At 48.1% G+C, this 20,778-nt stretch overlaps 1 protein-coding gene across 7 annotated transcripts in view; it reads right to left on the bottom strand.

Moving 5' to 3' along the window:
• Positions 1–20,778, bottom strand: part of EP300 (EP300 lysine acetyltransferase) — a 561,889-nt gene that overhangs the window by 20,992 nt on the left and 520,119 nt on the right. The window lies entirely within an intron of this gene.

Here is a 20,778-nt window from a genome sequence, read left to right as displayed (position 1 = left end):
AAACTCAGTCTCAGGACTGGTCTGATTTTGTGGATTGTGCCACTAAGGCTTTGGAGGGCTGGTTGCTGGGTAGCAAGGTTACAGATTACACAGGATTGTATAATCTAATGATGAGAGAACAAATTTTGAACAATTGTCAGAACCAGTTGCTGCACCAGCACCTTGTTGATTCAGATCTGACCTCTCCCCAAGAATTGGGAAAGAAGGCAGACAAATGGGTCAGGACAAGGATCAAGCAGAACCAGAACCAGAACCAGGGTGGTCAGAAGAAAGCAGACCAGAAGGGTAATGCCAAGAATGAGCAAAATGACCAGAAGTCTTCACCAGGTCCCCAACAAACCAAAGAGGGTGGGGGTCAGGCTTCCCAGAAGAAGAAGACTCAAGAAGGCCAGTCCAAAAGGTGGTGCCAGTACTGCAAAAGTAAATCTCACTGGTTTAGTGAGTGCACCAAAAGAGGAGGAGGACAAACTCCTACCACTACAGCTCCTAAAGCAACTGCACCCCCTAGTACAGTCAGTAGTGGTAGTGTCACTCCCAAGGCATTAGTTGGGTTAACCTTGGGTACTGAGGGGTCTGACAACTTAGTTGGCACACTCACTCAGGCTGTCCTTGTCTGTACAGGGGATGTGGATATGTCCCCTGAAATAAGTCCCAATACTTTGGGCAAATACAGGCAGACACCTTTGATTAATGGCAAAATGGCTCAGGCCTATAGGGACACTTGTGCCAGTGTCACCATGGTGACACCTAACTTTGTGGACCCTGGACAGATCATGCCAGGTACTGATTTCCTGGTGACCAATGCCAGCAATGTCACTACTAGTCATAGTGTGGCAATTGTAGCTTTCTCCTGGGGTGGAGTGAAGGGACAAAAGAAAGTTGTAGTCAGTTCAGACCTCCCAGTTGATTGTTTGTTGGGCAATGATTTGGAGTCATCACAATGGTCAGAAGTGGAGCAGAGGACTCACATGGAGATGTTAGGCTTGCCAGCACATGTGCTTGCTGTGACTAGGTCACAGGCCAGAAGATGCCCCACTGAACAGGTGCTGGATCCTGAAATTATGGACCAGACACCTCCCAAGAAGAAGAGCAGTAAGGGTAAGGCTTTGCCTTCCCCCTTGCCCCAGGTTGAGGATCAAGTCTCTGAGGAGGCTGACCTAGAAGAGCTGAGGGAAACTGAGCCTAAAGAGTTTGAACTTGATCAAGTTGAGTTTCTGGGCTCAGGGGGACCCTCCAGAGCAGACCTGGGGAAGGAACAGTTGAGCTGCCCTTCCCTTGAACCCCTCAGACAGCAGGCTGCTGCTGAGGCTGCAGGGAATGCCACAGGTGCCCACAGGGTATACTGGGAAGATGGACTCCTGTACTCTGAGTCAAGAGACCCCAAGCCTGGTGCAACCAGGAGGCTGGTCATCCCCTTGTCTCTGAGAGGTTTCCTTCTCACCTTGGCCCATGAGATTCCCCTTGCAGGTCATTTAGGTCAGACAAAGACTTGGGACAGGCTTGTCTCACACTTTCACTGGCCCCATATGAATGAGAATACCAAGGAGTTTTGTCGCTCATGTGTCACTTGCCAAGCCAGTGGTAAGTCAGGTGGCACAACAAAGGCCCCCCTTATACCACTACCTGTGGTGGGGGTTCCCTTTGAAAGAGTGGGGATTGACATTGTTGGTCCAATGGAACCCCAGACAGCATCAGGACACAAGTTTATACTGGTGGTGGTGGACCATGCCACCAGGTATCCTGAGGCTATTCCCCTTAGGACCACTACAGCCCCTGTAGTGGCAAGAGCCCTAGTTGGAGTGTTCTCCAGAGTGGGTTTCCCTAAGGAGGTAGTTTCTGACAGAGGTACAAACTTCATGTCAGGATATCTGACTGCTATGTGGAAAGAGTGTGGTGTGAACTACAAGTTCACCACACCCTATCATCCACAATGCAATGGGCTTGTTGAGAGATTCAACAGGACCCTGAAAGGGATGATTCATGGACTACCTGAACCTCTTAGGAGAAGATGGGATGTCCTGATCCCCTGCCTTTTGTTTGCTTACAGAGAGGTCCCACAGAAGGGGGTTGGCTACAGCCCTTTTGAGCTTCTGTATGGGCATCCTGTAAGAGGACCCCTGTGTTTGGTGAAGGAAGGATGGGAGAGACCTCTCAAAAAGCCTGCAACCAACATAGTGGACTATGTACTTGGTCTCCGCTCCAGGATGGCTGAGTATATGGAAAAGGCATCTAAAAACCTTGAGGCCAGCCAGGAACTTCAAAAAGCTTGGCATGACCAAAAGGCTGTACTGACTGTGTACCAGCCAGGACAGAAGGTGTGGGTGCTGGAGCCAGTGGCCCCAGCAGCTCTGAAAGACAAATGGTCTGGGCCCCACACCATCATTGAGCAAAAGGGAGAGGTTACCTACTTGGTGGACCTTGGAACTCCCAGGAGCCCTCTCAGAGTGCTCCATGTTAACAGGCTCAAAGCATATGTTGACAGGAAGGACATGAGCTTGCTCATGGCCACAGATGAGGGACAGGAGGAAGAGAGTGACCCTCTCCCAGACCTGCTCACTCAGAATCCTGATGATGGGTCAGTTGATGGTGTTGTCTTTTGTGGCAGCCTCACTGAACATCAGCAACAGGATTGCAGGCAAGTTCTGCAATCCTTTCGACATATGTTCTCTCTGACACCCAGCCAAACTGATTGGTGTACCCATGATGTTGACACTGGAGACAGTCTGCCTGTCAAGAGTAAAATCTACAGACAGCCTGATCATGTTAGAGACTGCATAAAAACTGAAGTGCAGAAAATGTTGGAACTGGGAGTCATTGAGCCCTCAGATAGCCCTTGGGCTAGCCCAGTAGTTCTAGTGCCAAAGCCTCACACCCAGGGTGGTAAGAGAGAGATGAGGTTTTGCGTAGACTACAGAGGCCTCAATGCAGTCACTAAGACTGATGCCCACCCAATACCAAGAGCAGATGAGCTTATAGATAGATTGGCTTCTGCCAACTTCTTAAGCACATTTGATTTGACAGCTGGGTATTGGCAAATCAGGTTAGCTGAGGAAGCCAAACCTAAGACAGCATTTTCTACCCCTGGAGGGCATTATCAATTTGTGGTAATGCCCTTTGGACTGAAAAATGCACCTGCCACCTTCCAAAGGTTGGTGAATCAAGTCCTCACTGGGCTGGATGACTTCTGTGCAGCTTATCTTGACGATATTGCTGTCTTTAGCTCCACCTGGGAGGATCACCTGGTCCACCTGAGGAAAGTGTTAGAGGCCCTGCAAAAGGCAGGCCTCACTATCAAGGCCACAAAGTGCCAGATAGGGCAGTCACAGGTTGTATACCTGGGCCACCTTGTAGGTGGAGGCCAGGTTCAGCCACTGGAGAGTAAGATACAGGCCATCAAGGACTGGACCCCTCCAATCACCCAGACTCAGGTTCGAGCTTTCTTGGGCCTGACTGGGTACTATAGGAAGTTTGTCAGAAATTATGGGTCCATAGTGACCCCCCTTAATGACCTGACAAGCAAGAAGATGCCAAAGAAAGTTCAGTGGACAGCAAGCTGTCAGAAAGCATTCAATGACCTAAAGCAGGCCATGTGCACAGCACCTATCCTCAAGAGTCCAGATTACTCCAAGCCATTCATTGTCCAAACAGATGCTTCTGAGTTGGGTGTGGGAGCTGTTCTGTCTCAACTGAATTTTGATGGTAATGATCAGCCTATTGCTTTCATTAGTAGGAGGCTGACACCCAGAGAGAAAAATTGGTCAGCTATTGAGAGGGAGGCCTTTGCTGTGGTCTGGGCCCTGAAGAAGCTGAGGGCCTACTTGTTTGGCACTCACTTCACCATTCAGACAGACCATAAGCCCCTCTTGTGGCTAAATCAGATGAAGGGTGAAAACCCCAAACTGCTTAGGTGGTCCATTTCCCTACAGGGGATGGATTTTACAGTGGAGCATAGACCTGGGACTGATCACAGCAATGCTGATGGGCTCTCCAGGTATTTCCACTTAGAGCAAGAAGACTCACCTGGTCAAGGTTAGTTTATTGTCCCAAAGTTTGGGGGGGGGTCATGTAGGAGAGTAGGGTCTGCAATCCTATGATCACCCAGATTTTTGCTTTTTGCTGCACTGGTTTACGACTTTCCCTGGCTGTGGGCCTGCTAATCAGACCCACAGCCTAGCTGTTCTCTCTATCCAAATTGTACTTAGGTACTGAATTGGCACTGGGCCCTCTCCAAGTCCCTGTACCCAGGGCTGAGGTGCACCCAGAAGTCTCCCAGGGGCTGAAGCATGTATTATGCCACCCCTGGATTGACTAACTAAAACTGACACAACTGGCTGCACGACAGCTGGGGCAAGGTGGTGTACTCACCCTTTGCTTTAGATATAGTATACCTATATCTAACCCTAAAAATGGACACACAGATCTCCTATCAGTCACTCCTATAGCAGGCCTTAACAATCCTGAAGGCAGAGTGCTGGGAATCGTGTGAGATGGTGCTCTAGCATGAGCTGAGCCTGTCTGCGGCTTTCGGGATCCATCCCTTAGCCGTTTCCATGATATCGCATACCATATACTCTTAAGTGCATTATAATCCTCGCGGTTATGTGCCAACTCTGGTATCGCTTTATCAAAACATGTCGAGTAAGGTGTCATACGAATTGGAATACTAACCCCTCGCCAATTCTGGCGACGGGGTTAGCATTCCACCCTTCCAGAGGGACACGACATGCCTGTAACCTATAACCCGGTTAAAAGTCAGACAGAGCCTTAGCATCCACAAAATGGATGCTGCCACCGAGACACAAGTCTGCCCTCCTGCTGCTGGGAGTCCTCCCAGAGCAGGAGATAAGGACAAAGGGTTTCCTGCCAGGGGCGGTGCCAGCACCGTCCCAGACAGGGTTTTGTGTATTGTAGGTAGGCAGGGCTTTAGAGGAAGGTGACTGCACGTGGCACCCCGGTGCTCACTGTGCATAGGCTGGCTGGAACCAGTTCCAGGGTCACTCCAGACCCTGTGCTGGGGAAAAGCCCGCCAAGGAAGTGGGTGTAACCACCCCCCTCCTAGTCCCACCCATAGGGCAGGACTTAGTCGCGTGCCAGCCCCTTTTTACAGGATAAAGGTAGAGACTGGCCCCCTTCCAAATCAGATCATCTTTGAATCCTGAAACTACTTTCTGCGAAAGGAACTCAAGACTTCTTCCTAAGATTTCTCCCTTGTGACTAAGGAGTAGTCACCCTGCATCCGCAGGCACCATCTAAGAACACTGCGGTCTGCTGTAAGTCCTTCCTCCGGAATCCGACTGCCCAGCTCGACGAGAACCGGCTTCCCTGGCACCTCTGACCTCTACCCACCTCTACAGCCCAGCTGAGAACCGTGGGTGCGACGAGACCTCAAGGGACCGGCCATCTGCAAGACTGCACGACTTCTTTCCAGCAAGCCCGCCGAGTAATCTACTGGTGAGTGCTTTGGGGTCCGAGAAGCCCCGACTCTGAGCAGCTCCAGCTCCGAAGTGCAGCCCCCCAGCATCTCCACGATCTGCGTGGGGCCCTTCTGCTTTCCGCTGCTCACCGCGTTGTTTGGCTACTAGCCCGTTGGCTTGTGGCCTCCCTGACGACGCCCGACGACATTTCTGCTGCTGGTCTGGATGCTCCAGACTGGCCCTTGCCCCCTTCCCGAAGAGGAGCACCCTGGACCCTCCTGGTCCACTCAAGACGCCATTTTAAGTCCACCGCGTGGGCTTGAATTAGCCAAGGCTTGTTGCCCAATCCTGGGTAATTTCGACGCCAACGACTTCATCCTTCGTGGGACAGCTCGCACCTCCATCCTGGTCGCCGACAACGCCTCCTGGTCCGAGAGACTGCAGAGCCCAGCAGCGCCCACTCACCTGACTGCGGTGACTTCGCCCGGTGCCATCCTGGTGCCCACTTAATCACTGGCTAGTGATTCAAGAACTTGGTCCCCTCTGCTTTCAGGTTTCTTCTTCCTCGATCCAGGCTTGGATCCATCGAACTTTCCTTCACTGGTCGCCTGCCAGCAACTTCTTCCTTCCAGGCTCCTGGTCCGGCAACGAGATCCCCGACGTCTTTTCAGACCTATGCAGCTGCAGCCCCTGGGCTAGGTAACTTCGGCACTCCGGTGTCCCAGCATAGCCTCACTATCCAAGGGTCAGGATCCACTGTCGTTTTCTTCCTACCAGGTCGGGTTCGCCCGTGAACACTAACTTTGCCTTTACTAGCCTCCATAGACTTTGTCCCGCATCCCGCGTGAGAGTGCACACTCTGCACCCGAGTCCCCTAGGTCTCCTAGAAGTAATCTAACGATTCCCTAGTTAAGTCCTAGCGATTCCAAAGCCTATTAGAACTGTTACTTACCTTCTAGTAATTCGCATTCCACTTTTAGCGTATATGGTTTTTCGTGCCCCTCGGGCATTTGTGTAACGTGCTAACTTAAAAGTATTTTCGTAAGAGTTTTGTTGTGTGCTTAGCACCCTGTCCTCATAAAGAGTACAGGGTTGTTGTGATTCTAATAAATACATTGTTTATTTTCATAACACTTGTGTGGTGTCCTTTCACTGGGTGTTCAAGGGGTAATGTGATGGTAAAACAGCTGGCTTAACACGCCCTCTAGAGTCTTAGCCTTAGACTGCTCGTATCCATGCTACTAGGATAGCTGGTCTATAAGGTTGACTTACAACCAATCATCAATAAGGGTTGTTTGGACTGATATATAGTGATCACTAGAATAGTGAGCACTGCACATCAGGCCAACTTCTCACAGGGAGGTAGGCTTGCCTCTCATCGAGATACCTGTAGATCAAGAAGGTCCCTATGTTCATAGTCAAGTATTAGGGAAAGACAGAAAGTTTTTGATTGATACAGGGGCAAGTAGGACCACTATAAGTCACGCCGAAGTTCCAGGGGCTCCGCTCTCAGGCTCTAGAAATGTTTCCCTTGGATTTTCAGGAAAACCTATTGTAAATGAAATATCAAAGCCAGTTACTCTAGAAGTAGGTCCATTGTCCCGCACTACTGATCTGTTACTTACTAAGTCATGTCCAGAAAATCTATTAGGCATTAAGACACTGAAAGAGTTAGGTGCAGTTATATGCTGTTCCCCAGAGGGAATACGATTGTTCCTACGTGACTTCAAGGGTCACTATGTATTACGAGATTTTGATCCAAGATTGTCTAATGTTCCGCAGCATCTATGGGCGCAAGGTCCAACTGATGTTGGCTTTATGCAAATCACACCCCATCGTGTGACTCTCAAGCCAGGTGTAGTCCTGCCACGAATCAGACAGTACAGATTGCCACCAGAGGCTGTAGCAGCCTTATCCAAAATTATTGACGAGCTCATGGCTCAAGGAGTAGTTGTAGAAACCGACTCCAATGTATGCAATTCTCCGATCATTCCTGTTATGAAACGTACTGATCCGAATGCACCTCCAGTATATCGTTTAGTGATTGATCTCCGAGAGCTTAATAAATGTATTATTCCCCAGTATCCAGTTGTCCCAGATATCTCTTCCCTGTTGACAGCCATTGATTCTGAAGCCTCATTTTTTTCAGTCATAGACCTCAAGAACGCATTTTTTAGTGTCCCCATTCATCCAGACAGCCAGTTCCTTTTCGGATTTTGTTTAAATGGAAGGAGCTATATGTTCACACGCGCTCCTCAAGGTTTCACAGAAAGTCCTAGTATTTACAGTCAAGCACTCAAGAGACAACTAGACAACATTCATATGCCAACTGACACTGCCCTGCTCCAGTATGTTGATGATCTCCTGATCACAGCCCGTTCTGAACGTGCTTGCGAGCAAGCCTCACTTACAGTCTTGTATTTCCTGGCCGAGATGGGGCACAAGGTGTCCCCTTCGAAGCTTCAATTCTGTGTCCAGCAAGTGGTCTACTTAGGACACTTACTGTCCAAGAGGGGTAGGCAGTTGACACCAGACCGTATCCAGTTAATAGCGAGTCTTCCTCAGCCCAAGACCCAGAAGGAGGTACGTGCTTTTATTGGCCTTACTTCTTATTGTAGACAATGGATTCCTCAGTATGCATTTCTAGCCAAGCCACTGATACAGTTAACGACACAGGAGGCAGCCGTATCGACTGTCTTACCTTGGACATCTGAACATACACTTAGTTTCAATGAGTTAAAGAAAGCCCTATGTCAAGCCCCAGTTCTAGCAACACCGAACTACAGTAAGTCTTTTACACTTTTCGTCACAGAACGTGAAGGTACAGCATTATCTGTCCTCACACAAGATCAAGCAGGACAATACAAGCCCTGTGCTTATTTTTCGAGCACATTAGATCCTGTAGCCCAGGCTCTGCCTGCGTGCCTCAAGTCAGTTGCAGCCACAGCACTAGCTATCAGACAAAGTGATTCCATAGTATTAGGACACTCCCTGACAGTACAAGTTCCACACTCCGTGGAAGTTCTTTTAAACCGAACACAAACTCAGCACTTGACGATTGCACGTTTAACAGGTTATGAATTGACACTGTTCCAGCCACACATAGAAATCAGACGCTGCAACGTTTTAAATCCTGCTACATTGTTACCATCAGTTACTTCGAATTCTGCCACACACGACTGTGTGGAAGTAGTTAACATCATGACAAAGCCAAGACAAGATCTGACAGATATTCCATTACCAGATCCCGACCTGACACTTTATGTGGATGGTTCATGCATGAGAACTAGTACAGGAGAACTAGTAGCCGCGTATGCAGTGACTACTGACACTGAAGTTATTGAAACACACCGTATTGACACCCTGTCTGCTCAAGCAGCAGAGCTAGTTGCTCTGACTCAAGCCTGCATACACGCCAAGAACCTGAAAGTTAATGTTTACACAGATTCACGTTACGCATTTGGAGTCGTACACGACTTCGGAGTGCTCTGGCAGGAGAGAGGTTTCATGACTTCTCATGGAACCAAGATTCAGCATGGTCTCCTTATTCAGGCTCTGTTAGATGCCATACATTTACCGACATCCATTGCTATCATGAAGTGCAAAGCACATACGAAAGTTACTGACACTATTTCTCAAGGTAATGATCTAGCAGATCGCACAGCCAAGCTTACAGCTCAGACTCCAGACATTTCAGTTAATCCGACACAGACACACACTCCAGATCCGACTACATGTATGACAGTTAAGGACCCTACTCAAGATGTCATAGATATCCAGTTACATGCTACTCCCGATGAAATCAAGAAATGGTCCGAACAAGGAGGGGTCCAGACAGATCAGGGATGGGTGACGAAGGGAAAAGCCACATGGTTTCTCCCCGACTCTATGGTTCAAGTCATTATCAATACCGCACATAGTCCAGCACATTTAGGAGAAAAAGCCATGTTAGACAGTATCCAGAATATTTGGTTCAACAAGCATTTACGAGCTGCAGCCAAGCAGAAAGTCCGTACCTGTATGATATGTTGTCAGTTTAATCCAGGTAAAAGTGTCCCGGTGGAACAAGGGGGATTCCAGCCCCCTGACCACCCTTTTGAAGTCCTCCAGATGGATTACATTCAGATGGAGCGATGTCGAGGTTTCAAGTATGTCCTCGTAGTTGTATGCGCTTTGTCCAGGTGGACGGAGGCATATCCAGTCCCAGATTACACAGCCACGACTACTGCCAAGCAGTTGGTTCGTGAGTTCTTCCCCCGTTATGGACTCCCTAGGGTCGTATATTCTGACAACGGCCAGCCATTCTCATCTGAACTCATGAAGCATGTGTCCCTTTTGTTAGGATACCAGTGGAAGTTCCATTGTGTACGCCATCCTGAAGCAGCCGGTCTCGTAGAGAGACATAATCAGACCCTGAAAATTCGAATTGCAAAAGTTTGTCAAGAGAAAGGTGTGGACTGGCTCATAGCTCTGCCAGTCGCCCTGTTCTATATGCGCATGGTCGCACATTCCAGATCAGGTCTGTCCCCGTATGAGGTCGTTTTCGGCCGCCCCCCTAACATGTGGGGTACTCCTAGACCCCGAAGTATTACCGATGTTTCAAGTAATATGCTGACAGATTACCTAGCTTCCTTGATGTCTGCCCTCAACTCTTGTCGTTCACAGGTTGCCGCCGCATTTCCAGACAATACCGAGGTGGCACCGCATGAAATCGTTCCCGGATCCATGGTCCTAGTGCGAAATTTCGATCGTTCAAGTCCGCTGGAGCCTCGCTGGAAGGAGCCCCGACAGGTCCTCTTGGCCACCCGTACAGCCGTGAAGTTGGAGGGACGCAAAGGCTGGGTGCATCTTTCGCATATCAAAAGGTTTTATGGATTGAAACCAGTTTCAAAGAACATTTCCGAGGATTTAAAGGACTGCCAAAGTACTATTCTTAAGGACTGTCCCGCAAAAGACACTGATACTGCACCCTCCCTGTTAGAGACAACTCCGCAACAGGAGTATAAGAAAAAGCTAAGGTCTAGTAAAATAAGTCAGCCAGTTTGATTGTCTAAGTCCTCCCCTAGGTGAAACGGTTAGACCGGTTTCTGACATGTATAAAATAGACCCCCATTGTGAGAGAGTTAGTCAAAACTCAATCCGATGTATCATTTTTCTATGTTTCATATTATTTCTCAGCATTATGATTTCCTGCACCAGTTATGCATTTTACTTGTATTTTCCAGTTTCTCATGTAAATAAGTCCTCTAATGCTACAGTAGAGCACACGTTTAGTGATCTGCCTCCTCATGAACTCTCTTACCGCCTCGCTATGCGTAACAATTCTTTTATCCGCATGTTACATTATTCACACCAGACCAGCAATGCCACTAATTGTTGGGTGTGTGGTCGACTCCCCCCTTTCCAGACACCGAAGGGAGTTCTGCCACTCTTTCCTTATCCATTTTCACATAATGGTTCGTGTGGAGCATGGTCCACGTTAACGTCATCTTCAACAGATATGTCTTTCCTTAACAGTACATGTTTCCCAGACAAGCAAGGTCTTCCCCACAGAACAGGGTTAGTTCTAGAAAACGAAGTTTACAATTTAGGTAATTATTCTTCGAATTTTATGGTCCTGAATGTTCAGTCTGATTCCACTCCAGACTTACCTGCTATTTCAGTACTACCAGTCAAAGGCGAATTATGTGTTAGAAATAATGGTTCCGTACATGTAGGACATAGCGATTGTACTACTATTGTCAAATATAGTGACAGTGGGAAATCCATTTTCAAAGCTTCACGTCATTCTTATTTTATTTGTGGTCAGACCGCATATGTTTGTCTGCCCCTCGATTGGGAGGGAACCTGTTACATTGCCTTCCTACTGCCACCAGTTTTCCTAGCCCCATCTGATTATCATAGAAACACACATCTAGTACACCTTAGACATAGAAGGGAGTCCCCCATTGTCGATTATACTGAAACTGCTCTAGAACAGTATACAGATTTCAATAGAGGTTTCTTCTTCTTTATAGGACCTATCCAGAATAGTAAGCTAATTCGTAGGTTAACCAGAACCCTTGAAGCAGTAGTCAATGAGACTGCCTCTGCTCTAGGTAACTTAACTGAAGAGCAATCTGCTATGAGATTTGTCGTTTTACAGAATCGTCTCGTCCTTGACGTCATACTGGCCGATAGGGGCGGGGCCTGTAGAGTCATCGGATCTAGTTGCTGCATTTTCATTCCAAATAACGCGCCGTCTGTTTATTCAGCTATAACCAGACTCCATAAAATTGCCCATCTGTTACACCAAGATCCAGGCACCTGGACATGGTCCGGTTGGTTCTGGAATATAATTTCCGCTTGGGGATGGAAAGTCTTGTCCTTTCTAGGTATTGCAGTAGCGATCATATTCAGCTGCTGCCTCTGTATACAATGTGGCCCTGCGATTTGCGGCATTTGTGCTACCTCTTGTATTCCTAGTCCCAAGTCCCGTTCTAAAGCCCGTTCCCAGAAAATTCGAGACGAGCAAATGATACTGTATGAAATGATAGATGGTATCATGAATATTGATGTTTCCTGATGGAAACGTAGTGACAAGGAGGGAATGTGGAAAAGTAAATTTTGCCATGTTCTGTGTCCCTACGCGTCCTCCATCTTATGTTATGTGTGCATGATTGATATGCATATGTATTCCCCATGTTCGATTAAAGACGCAATTATATTTGTGCCCACCTCTAGTATGCCAGTTTCCAGTTCTCGTGAATACTACGAATATCAGGCCTATGTAAAGCTACGTTGCCACGTTTCTCAGCGTGCACGTTATTTCATTGTAAAGTTCCCGTTTCTAGGCCTCAAAAGGGCCTGGACACCAGATTCAGCTCCTGTCTCCTGAGCCTCGCTGAGGAGCGATACAGCCCCCACCTGTGTTCCTGACCCTTCACTTACTTCCTGCCTCGCAGTGCCCGGTTCAGCCTGGCTCTGCCTCTGAGTCTGCCAAGAGTATGTTATGATTCCAGTTATCAGTTCAGTCCTCCTTCTCTGCATTCCTAAGCTACTGAACTGTACCAATAGTTACCATCATAGTCTAGCCTTTACGTCTCCATGTTAGAGAAATACTGTATTAATGCTCATTTAATATTCTTCATCACGCACTACATGTAGAATAATGCATGCTCCAGTCTTAGAGTCTGTTCTCCTTTACCCCGATAACTTTTGGATTCTATCAACATGTTCTCTAAACATCAGATACTAGATACTGCTTAGGTACATGTCGCCCTGACTCTCCAGACTTCAGTCTCTGCTCCTAGCACAGAGTTCGTAGCCCCCAGCTTCTTCTAGTAACACGTCATTGCCAGTTTGCGCGCACCATTAGGTCAGAGGTCCCGGCTCCTTAGGTAGCCCCCTCCATGTCTCCACCCCTTTCATGACATATTCTGTTACGTTTGCATCACATGTCTATGTATACGCCTCTGTTACACCTACTTTCACCCTTATCTTTCGCGACTGCTATTGACCACACCCACTGCTCCGCCTATCATATGTATTGTAATGCAACTGTTTTAGTATATATGATCGTGTATTGTTATTAAATGTGAGCGCGCTCATCCCAGATCCTGCCCGGCAGCTGTCGGGACCCCCCTGTCAGGCCCTGCCATCCTATTCCTATGCAGGTTGTCCTGTTCCTGTCCTTTATGCTGTAATAAACCTGCAAAACTCCTACTACCTCGAACCTTGACTCTTATTTATTGAGCTATCTGTTATTCATTTATCCATTCAAAAATAGAGGTATTATTTATTTATTTACCACACTTCTCCCCCTACACAGATGTCGAGAACTAACATCAGCAGGTCAGTTTAGCATTACAGTATGCTATAAGCTTAATGTTCACCTAATCACAAAAGCACCTTTCGTTCATTGCCATTGTGAGAAGCCTCCACTGTTACGCTTCTAAATGCCCGGACATTCTCCTCATGGAGCTCTAATAGTAGCAGGATCTAACAAGTTCGGAGGCATTCTCCAAACAGTCAGGTCTTCGGTTAGCTTGTCATCTGTTCTCCTACGTTTCATTTGAATATCTAATTACTTTACTCTGATACCACTCATTCTTGCATATCCTTTAGCACGGCAGCAAACTAAAGTCTAATTAGCAGCCACAGTTAATGGATTACAATTTGTCTTTTAGCCAGCACTGCTCACGGTGTTGAAACCGCGTGCTGTATTTTTCCCATTTTTAGTTTACGGGCAATTCTCAGTAAACACTGCTTGAGATTAACTGTTGATAATCCCACATTAAATGGATATAGCCTCTGTGGGAAGCTGGCTCTGTATATACTATAACAAAGTAAGGTATAGTTTGCATAGAGTCCAGTGAGTAAACAAATGTATGGCATAGGTTAAAGTAGATAATACCTTATTCCCAAATTTAGTGGTAGCTGGGCTGAGCAGTTAGGCTTATCGGAGGGTAGTGTTAAGCATTTGTTGTTCACAAACAGGCAAGAAATTATGTCTCACTTCGACTGAATCCAGACCAATTGTTTGTATAACAAGTTGTAACTTAGTTATTTTTATAAATAGAAACAAGATTTACTTATTGTTTTGAAAGTATTACTTACCTAATACGAACACTTTTCAAAATACAGTGTTAACTGGTTTTGTAGAAGCATACAAGTTACTTTGTAGTAGGCAAAATGGATTGTAAGCTCTTAGAATACTTGTAATTACTTTAGGTCACTTTCGATTTACTTTGTAGTTCCTCTTCTAGTTTAAGTGAAACTAATAACAGTCTAGGCATCACAGTACATCTGTAAGAAGGTTAACTGTTTTGAAGACACTAATTTACTTTGTTGCAGTACAAGAGAGTCAACGCGTAGAACATTTTTCAAACGAAAACGACACCATGCAATCCTATGGGGAAAATTAAGATTGCAATTGCAGGTTAAGTAAAACGGTTTACAGTAAAAAACGAAACCATGGCTCAGCATGGTTTGGTTTTGCACTGAGATTGCACCACCAGCGGCGCATTGGGACGACCGGGTGCAGAGTATAAAATTCTGTAACTGGGCCAATGCGGCTAGGGGCATCGCTTGTTGAGGCTTCCCACGGGCTGGCCAATTGGGCTGGAGCAAATCTCTTTTTGGGTTTAGTTGAGGATAAAGGGGGAGCCAAGGCAGCATCAAAACCAGTAGCAGGTAAGTGATACTTTCAATACAATAATACTTTTAAAGATAAAGTGCGTACTGGTTTTGTTGAAGATTACAAGTTGCTTTGAGTTAGAAAAAAAATAGGTTGTAAGCTCTTATAATACTTGTAATGACTTTAGATTACTTTCTAGTTACATTGTAGTTACTTTTCTAGTTTGAGTGAAACAAACTAATAACACTATCTAGGCATCACAGTACACCATTCGTCGTGAAGAGGCTGCAGGCGTCGACACTGGACCTTGGAGGTGAACCCCCCACTGGACATGGGTTGGGGACAGCAGGTGCAGAGGTGAGTTCTGGAGTAGGTATTCTTGGTTCCGCAGGAGCTTCATCTTTTGTGTACAGGGCTGATGTTCTTGGGGCTCTTGAGTCTTTATGAAAGCAGGAGATCAGTCCTGGGCAAGTCTGGAGGTGGCTGAACCTTTTTTGAGCCATCGTTTTCTGCGCAGAGGGATTCGGAGATGCAGGCAGGCCAGTAGGACTGGGACCAAGTCAGTTGGGCCTGGAGTCTTCACTTCTGTGATGTTTTGGGTTCCAGTCTTTTTAGGTGGTCTATTCTGAATTCTGGGTTGAGGGCTGCCCCCTAAATACTGTATTTAGTTTTTTTTTTATCAGTCTCGAGGTAGAAGCCAATGGACTACTGTCCTTAGGGTGACTACACCCTTAGTGTGCTCACCCCATGTGGGTAAGTGGGCACAATCGCTAACCCGGATTGTAGAGTGAATGTCATCTGCAAGATGGGGGCCACTGAAGAGTGGGCTTCACCTCGCCTCCCACACCTGAGGGGTGGGGTTGGCAGAGGTGGGCACACCTCCAGGTCTTGCTAAAGCTTCTCTCCCATCTTCTCACTGAAAAAGGGGATGAGACAAGAAGGGGACCTGCTCCATATAGGAGAAGCTGGCGTTTGCGTTGCAAAGGCGGCAAGGTCTTTGAAGCTCTGCAGACACAGATGGCTCTTCCTGACCTCCGCCCAGGAAAGGCCGTTTTTGGGCCCTGAGAGCGAAGGCTCCCACCCCAGGGGTCCAGAAACCTGTCTCGTGGTGACAGGCTGGTGTTCACCAGTCAGCTACCCACTGGTGGTTGGTTTGGTTCAGGGGTCCCCTCTAGAAAGGAACCCTGAGTGCATGGGAAAATAAATCTGACACTGGAATCAGTGCTAGTTTATTATTCTGAGATGTCGGATACCAAACATTCCAGGATTCAGTAAAGCCATTATGGTGCTAGGAAACTCGTAATGACCAGTTTCTAGACCATAAATTCAGTATGGCTTTACTGTGCACTTAGAATATCTAATAAAACTGGCTGTGGATATTATAGGGGCCTGTTGTAGGAAGCTGGCTCTGCATATACTATATCAAAGTAAGGTATAGTGTGCACAGAGCCTTACCTCTGCTTACCCCAAAGGTAAGCAGAGGTAAAAATAGATATTACCTTACTCTCTATTTGGGGTAGTGTGGGCGAGCCGTAAGGCTTTATCAGAGGGTAGTGTTAAGCATTTATTGTACACACTCAGGCTAGAAATGATTTCCCACACTCAAAGACTAAACTCAGACCAATTTGTCTTTATTAAAATATTTTATTTTCTAAAACCAAGCCAGGCCTGGTACAGGTAAGTATAATAATACTTTGCAAGATGTATGCAGTGAATTACAGTTACTTTACAAATTACTTTTCAGATTTCTTTTTAAGTCACTTGTTCTACTCAGTGTTATATGCCTAGATATCACACTGGGACATTTTCTAGAGAAAAGGTAAGTAATGCCGTTTGTTTAGTATATTTGCAGTTTGATACAAACCAACTCCACACTGTAGGAAGCTGGCTCTTTATGGTACTTACCGTTATGCATCTGTTCTTGGCATGTAGAGCTGGATACTTTAGCATAGATCGCTATCTGGTGTTGGTCTCGGATGTTTGCAGTTTGCTTTTGTCGAAGAAGTCTTTGTAGTCACTGGATTGGTGACTCCTTATGGTGATAGTGCGCATGGGAAACGACTCCATCTTCTTTTCGCCATAAAGGGTGGTGATGGAGTTAGTAAGCGAAAGAGAAGAGGATGTCCATGTGATATATCTAAATAAGTTAATACTGCAAGAGATAAAGGTACCCTGGAAGTTGGGTGGGAGAATACAACTCTACATGACAAGAACAGATGCAACATCGGTATCCAAGAGAAGGCACTGGAGTGGATCATCTTGTTCCTTGCCGGAAGAACACAAAGAGTCCGCCTCCCCCCGTTTCGCTCCGAGGCCACCGAAGTCATCTGCGGCGTCCCGCAAGGATCTTCACTCAGCCCCACCCTCTTCAACATCTACATGAAACCTCTCGCAGCCATCGCACGCCAGCACAACCTCAACATCATCTCTTACGCCGACACCCAGCTGATAATCTCCCTTACCAGAGACCCCGACACCGCCAAAACCTGCCTACACGAAGGGATGAAAGACGTCGCCGAGTGGATGGACAGCCGCCTGAAACTGAACTCGGACAAGACGGAAGTCCTCATCCTGGGATCTTCGCCCTCCGCCTGGGACGACTCCTGGTGGCCCCCAGTCCTGGGCACCGCACCCAAGCAACCGACAACGCACGCAACCTGGGCTTCATCCTGGACCCCTCCCTCTCGATGACCAGACAAGTCAACGCCGTCTCCTCATCGTGCTTCAACACCCTGCGTATGCTTCGCAAGATCTTCCGCTGGATCTCGACCGAGACCAGGAAGACTGTCACCCAGGCACTCGTCACCAGTCGACTGGACTACGGAAACGCCCTCTACGCCGGAACCACAGCCAAGCTACAGAAAAGACTCCAGCGCATCCAGAACGCCTCCGCCCGACTCATCCTGGATGTCCCCCGACGCAGCCACATCTCCAGCCACCCGAGGAACCTGCACTGGCTCCCCGTCGACAAGAGGATCACGTTCCGGCTCCTCACCCACGCACACAAGTCTCTCCACGACCTGGGCCCCAAGTACCTCAACGACCGCCTGACCTTCTACATGCCCACCCGCCAGCTACGGTCCACCAGCCTCGCCCTCGCAGCCGTACCACGCATCCGAAGAGCCACCGCCGGAGGAAGATCCTTCTCTTACCTGGCTGCCAAGACTTGGAACTCCCTCCCCCATCCACCTTCGGCTGACCCAGGACCATCTCGCCTTCAGGAAACAACTCAAGACCTGGCTGTTCGAGCAGTAGCATACCCCTCCCCCAAGCGCCTTAAGACCCTCCCGGGTGAGTAGTGCGCTATACAAATGGCATGATTGATTGATTGATACTGGTAAGCACTGTTCCCAATAACCTGCGCGCCCGCGCGCATTGAAGGCACCCCGAGTGCGCAGTGCTCATTATTTAGCGCGCACATTCTGAGACTGTTTGCGCCACCGCTTTTAACATGCGAGCGGCGCGAAAACCCGTAATTTTCTGTTCGCGTTCACGTGCAAATGGCCCTTGCACTTGCTCTATTCCTTTCCTGCCTGTGCACCGCTGCGGGGCTGATTGTGGACCATTGAGTTAGTATTCATATTAATTGCAGCGCACACGGGCTGCAATTAATATGAATACTACCTCAATGGCCCTCAATCAGCCCCGCAGCGGTGCACTGTTAAGAAAAGAAAAACTGAGTTTTAAACACCAAGTGCGTGTGCTTTAGCACACGCGGTGTTTGACACTGTGATTTTCTTTTCTTAACCGTGCACAGATGCGGGGCTGATTGTGGGCCATTGAGTTAGTATTCATATAATTGCAGCCCGTGTGCGCTGCAATTAATATGAATACAGACGCTGAAGAGAAAGGGAGGAGGCGCCTGTAGGACAGAGGCTCGGAGAGGAAGAGGGCGGCGGATCCGAGCAGGGGAAGAGAGGCCGGAGCGGGAGGGGAATAGCTGCCAAGGTTTAAGATTGCCATGTGTGACAGTTTCATAATTTCAGTGCAATTATGAGTGATATTTCAAGGACTTTGAGTGACAATTTCTCGTGAGGAAAATCAAGCAATGAAGACAAGGGAAACATTAAAATATTAGAAATTACAATGGAGAGTGAGGCTGAGGCACGCACAGATAGCAGTTAGGCTGTATTTCATTATGTAAAGACTAGTTTAGAAGCCTCAATCTCAATAAAAATCATTACACCGAGCTGGGTGGCCGACCCCAATTGGTGAGCGGTGCCCCTACCTGCCCAGCAGCAGGCACCAGATCACATCAGCAGCTGCAGGCAGCCTGACACTGAGCTACAGGCGCTTCGGACAGTGACCTCCGGCTCAGCTCTGGAGTTGCTGTTGGATCCGGGCCGACACTGCAGGCAAAGATGAAGGTAAGGGACCCAGCACCAGCACAAGGACATCAGATTCCAGACCCTGCCCTCTCAGTACATTTGTGTTAACAATGACAAAAACTCAGGGCTGGCAACTGGTAAAACACTGTCTTCTTACGGATCTTTAGTCAGATTGGCCCGTCAGCGAGTCACACTGCAACAATGCAGCTGTGTACTCAGGCCGCGAGCCACACACCCCGCGGAAATCTGCCTTGTTCTTAGACTTTGGTCCAGGTTGCTGGCTGTCCTCGGCCGGCTCGGAAATTATAATTGAATGCCGCTGATCATAAATAGAGCAGAGCACCGGCGGCCCGGCTGGTCATGTGGAAACAGTAGCATTGTAGACCGAGCTGCAGCATGATTCTGGACGGCCTAAGTTCCTCGCAACCAAACTACCTGCTCTGGCAGTGTCAGCCAGCACGACGTGACGTACTACCGCTGCCCCTCGGTAAAAGCTATAGGGATGCATAGTTTTAGGAATACAGAGGAGGCCTTTTGAGAGCATGCAATCAGAAGATGTTAAATTCTAAAAATAATTATGCTATTTGCATATGGGATTTCGCATTGCACTGCAGTATTTGTATAGCACTTAGTCCCCCTCACCCCCCCAATGTGGGGTACCCAAGCGCCTACTTACATAGACTGCGTGCTACTCATGTCTAAGTCATACACTTGGAGTCATACCAATATCAGAAACCTCATTTGCAATATATTAAATCAAGACTCTGTACATTAGCCTAGGAGCTGTTTTTTTCGGTTGTACGTTGTTTGGAGGCTTTTGCTACCAGCCTTTGCCAAACACAGATTGCCAGCCTTTGTGGAGGGCCCATCCTTCCCATAAAATCAGGAAAACATAGGGTCTGGGCCTCTCTCTAACGTCACGTGAGTGACCCAGCCCAAGAGCGAACCGATGTCAGAGAGGCCCTACAACATGAAACATGCAGTTAGATACCTCACACGGCGCCGGCCCGGCCACCTATTACTACCAGCTAGCACCTGATCGCGCGGTGCGAGACACAGGCTGGTAAATTTAACATATTTCAGCTGCAGATGGAAGTCCGATTGCGGTGGTTATGCCTCTCCATTGCCATTGGCGGCAGCGATACAGACTCTGCCAAGGCCAGCCAGGAGGCTGCAGGCACTGGCAAGATCAGGCCACTGAATAGGAGTTTACAGCCCGGTGGCCCCAGCCCGCCTCCAGTGTTCTTAAGGATGGACAGTGAGTTCCTCCACTCACAGGTGGCCATAGCCACGCCACGATCACTGAGACAGAAGCCATATCACACACTGTGCAATTAGCGGGACACCTTGCAGTACCCGGATGCCCGTGTTATCTTTCTTATTAGCACACCAGCTTGAATACACACCTTCCGCCCAGCATCCAATGAGCACCAAACAACTGGCAAATGCCTGAAGAAAAGTGAGCGGCCGTGGGCATGATGCAGACACACATTTATGATCTACCTCAGCCAGCTGGGCACTCAGCTGCTCCCCCAGGCCGCTGCAGATTTCGATCTCCTTCAGCTCCTCCTGGGTGTTTATAATCCAGTACTGTATAGGCAAAATTAGTATTACCGGCGACGACCGTGGTACATATCAGGGCTATAAGGCAGTTCGGCGGGGCCGTCCAGTGAAAGGCTGTCCAGGCAGCCTCTGCACCCCGTGTCACTCACTCCTCTCTGTCTTCCTTGGCTGGCTACGGCAATTATTAGTTGATTCGTTCTGAGGAGCTGACAGCACGCTGAATTTGGCCCATGCATGCCTTGTGAGCTGCAGCAGGCAGCGCGATGCTGCGGGCCACGCCATGATTGAATTTGGCACCTACTGCATAGCCAGCCCCTTACAAACTCAACTTCAGTCTAGTCCAAACCCGACCCCG

The sequence above is a fragment of the Lissotriton helveticus genome, chromosome 1_1, assembly GCF_964261635.1.
Source record: "Lissotriton helveticus chromosome 1_1, aLisHel1.1, whole genome shotgun sequence".
NCBI lineage: Eukaryota > Metazoa > Chordata > Amphibia > Caudata > Salamandridae > Lissotriton > Lissotriton helveticus.
The sequence above is the reverse complement of the archived record's forward strand: the minus strand, read 5'-3'. Positions and strand labels throughout refer to the sequence as shown.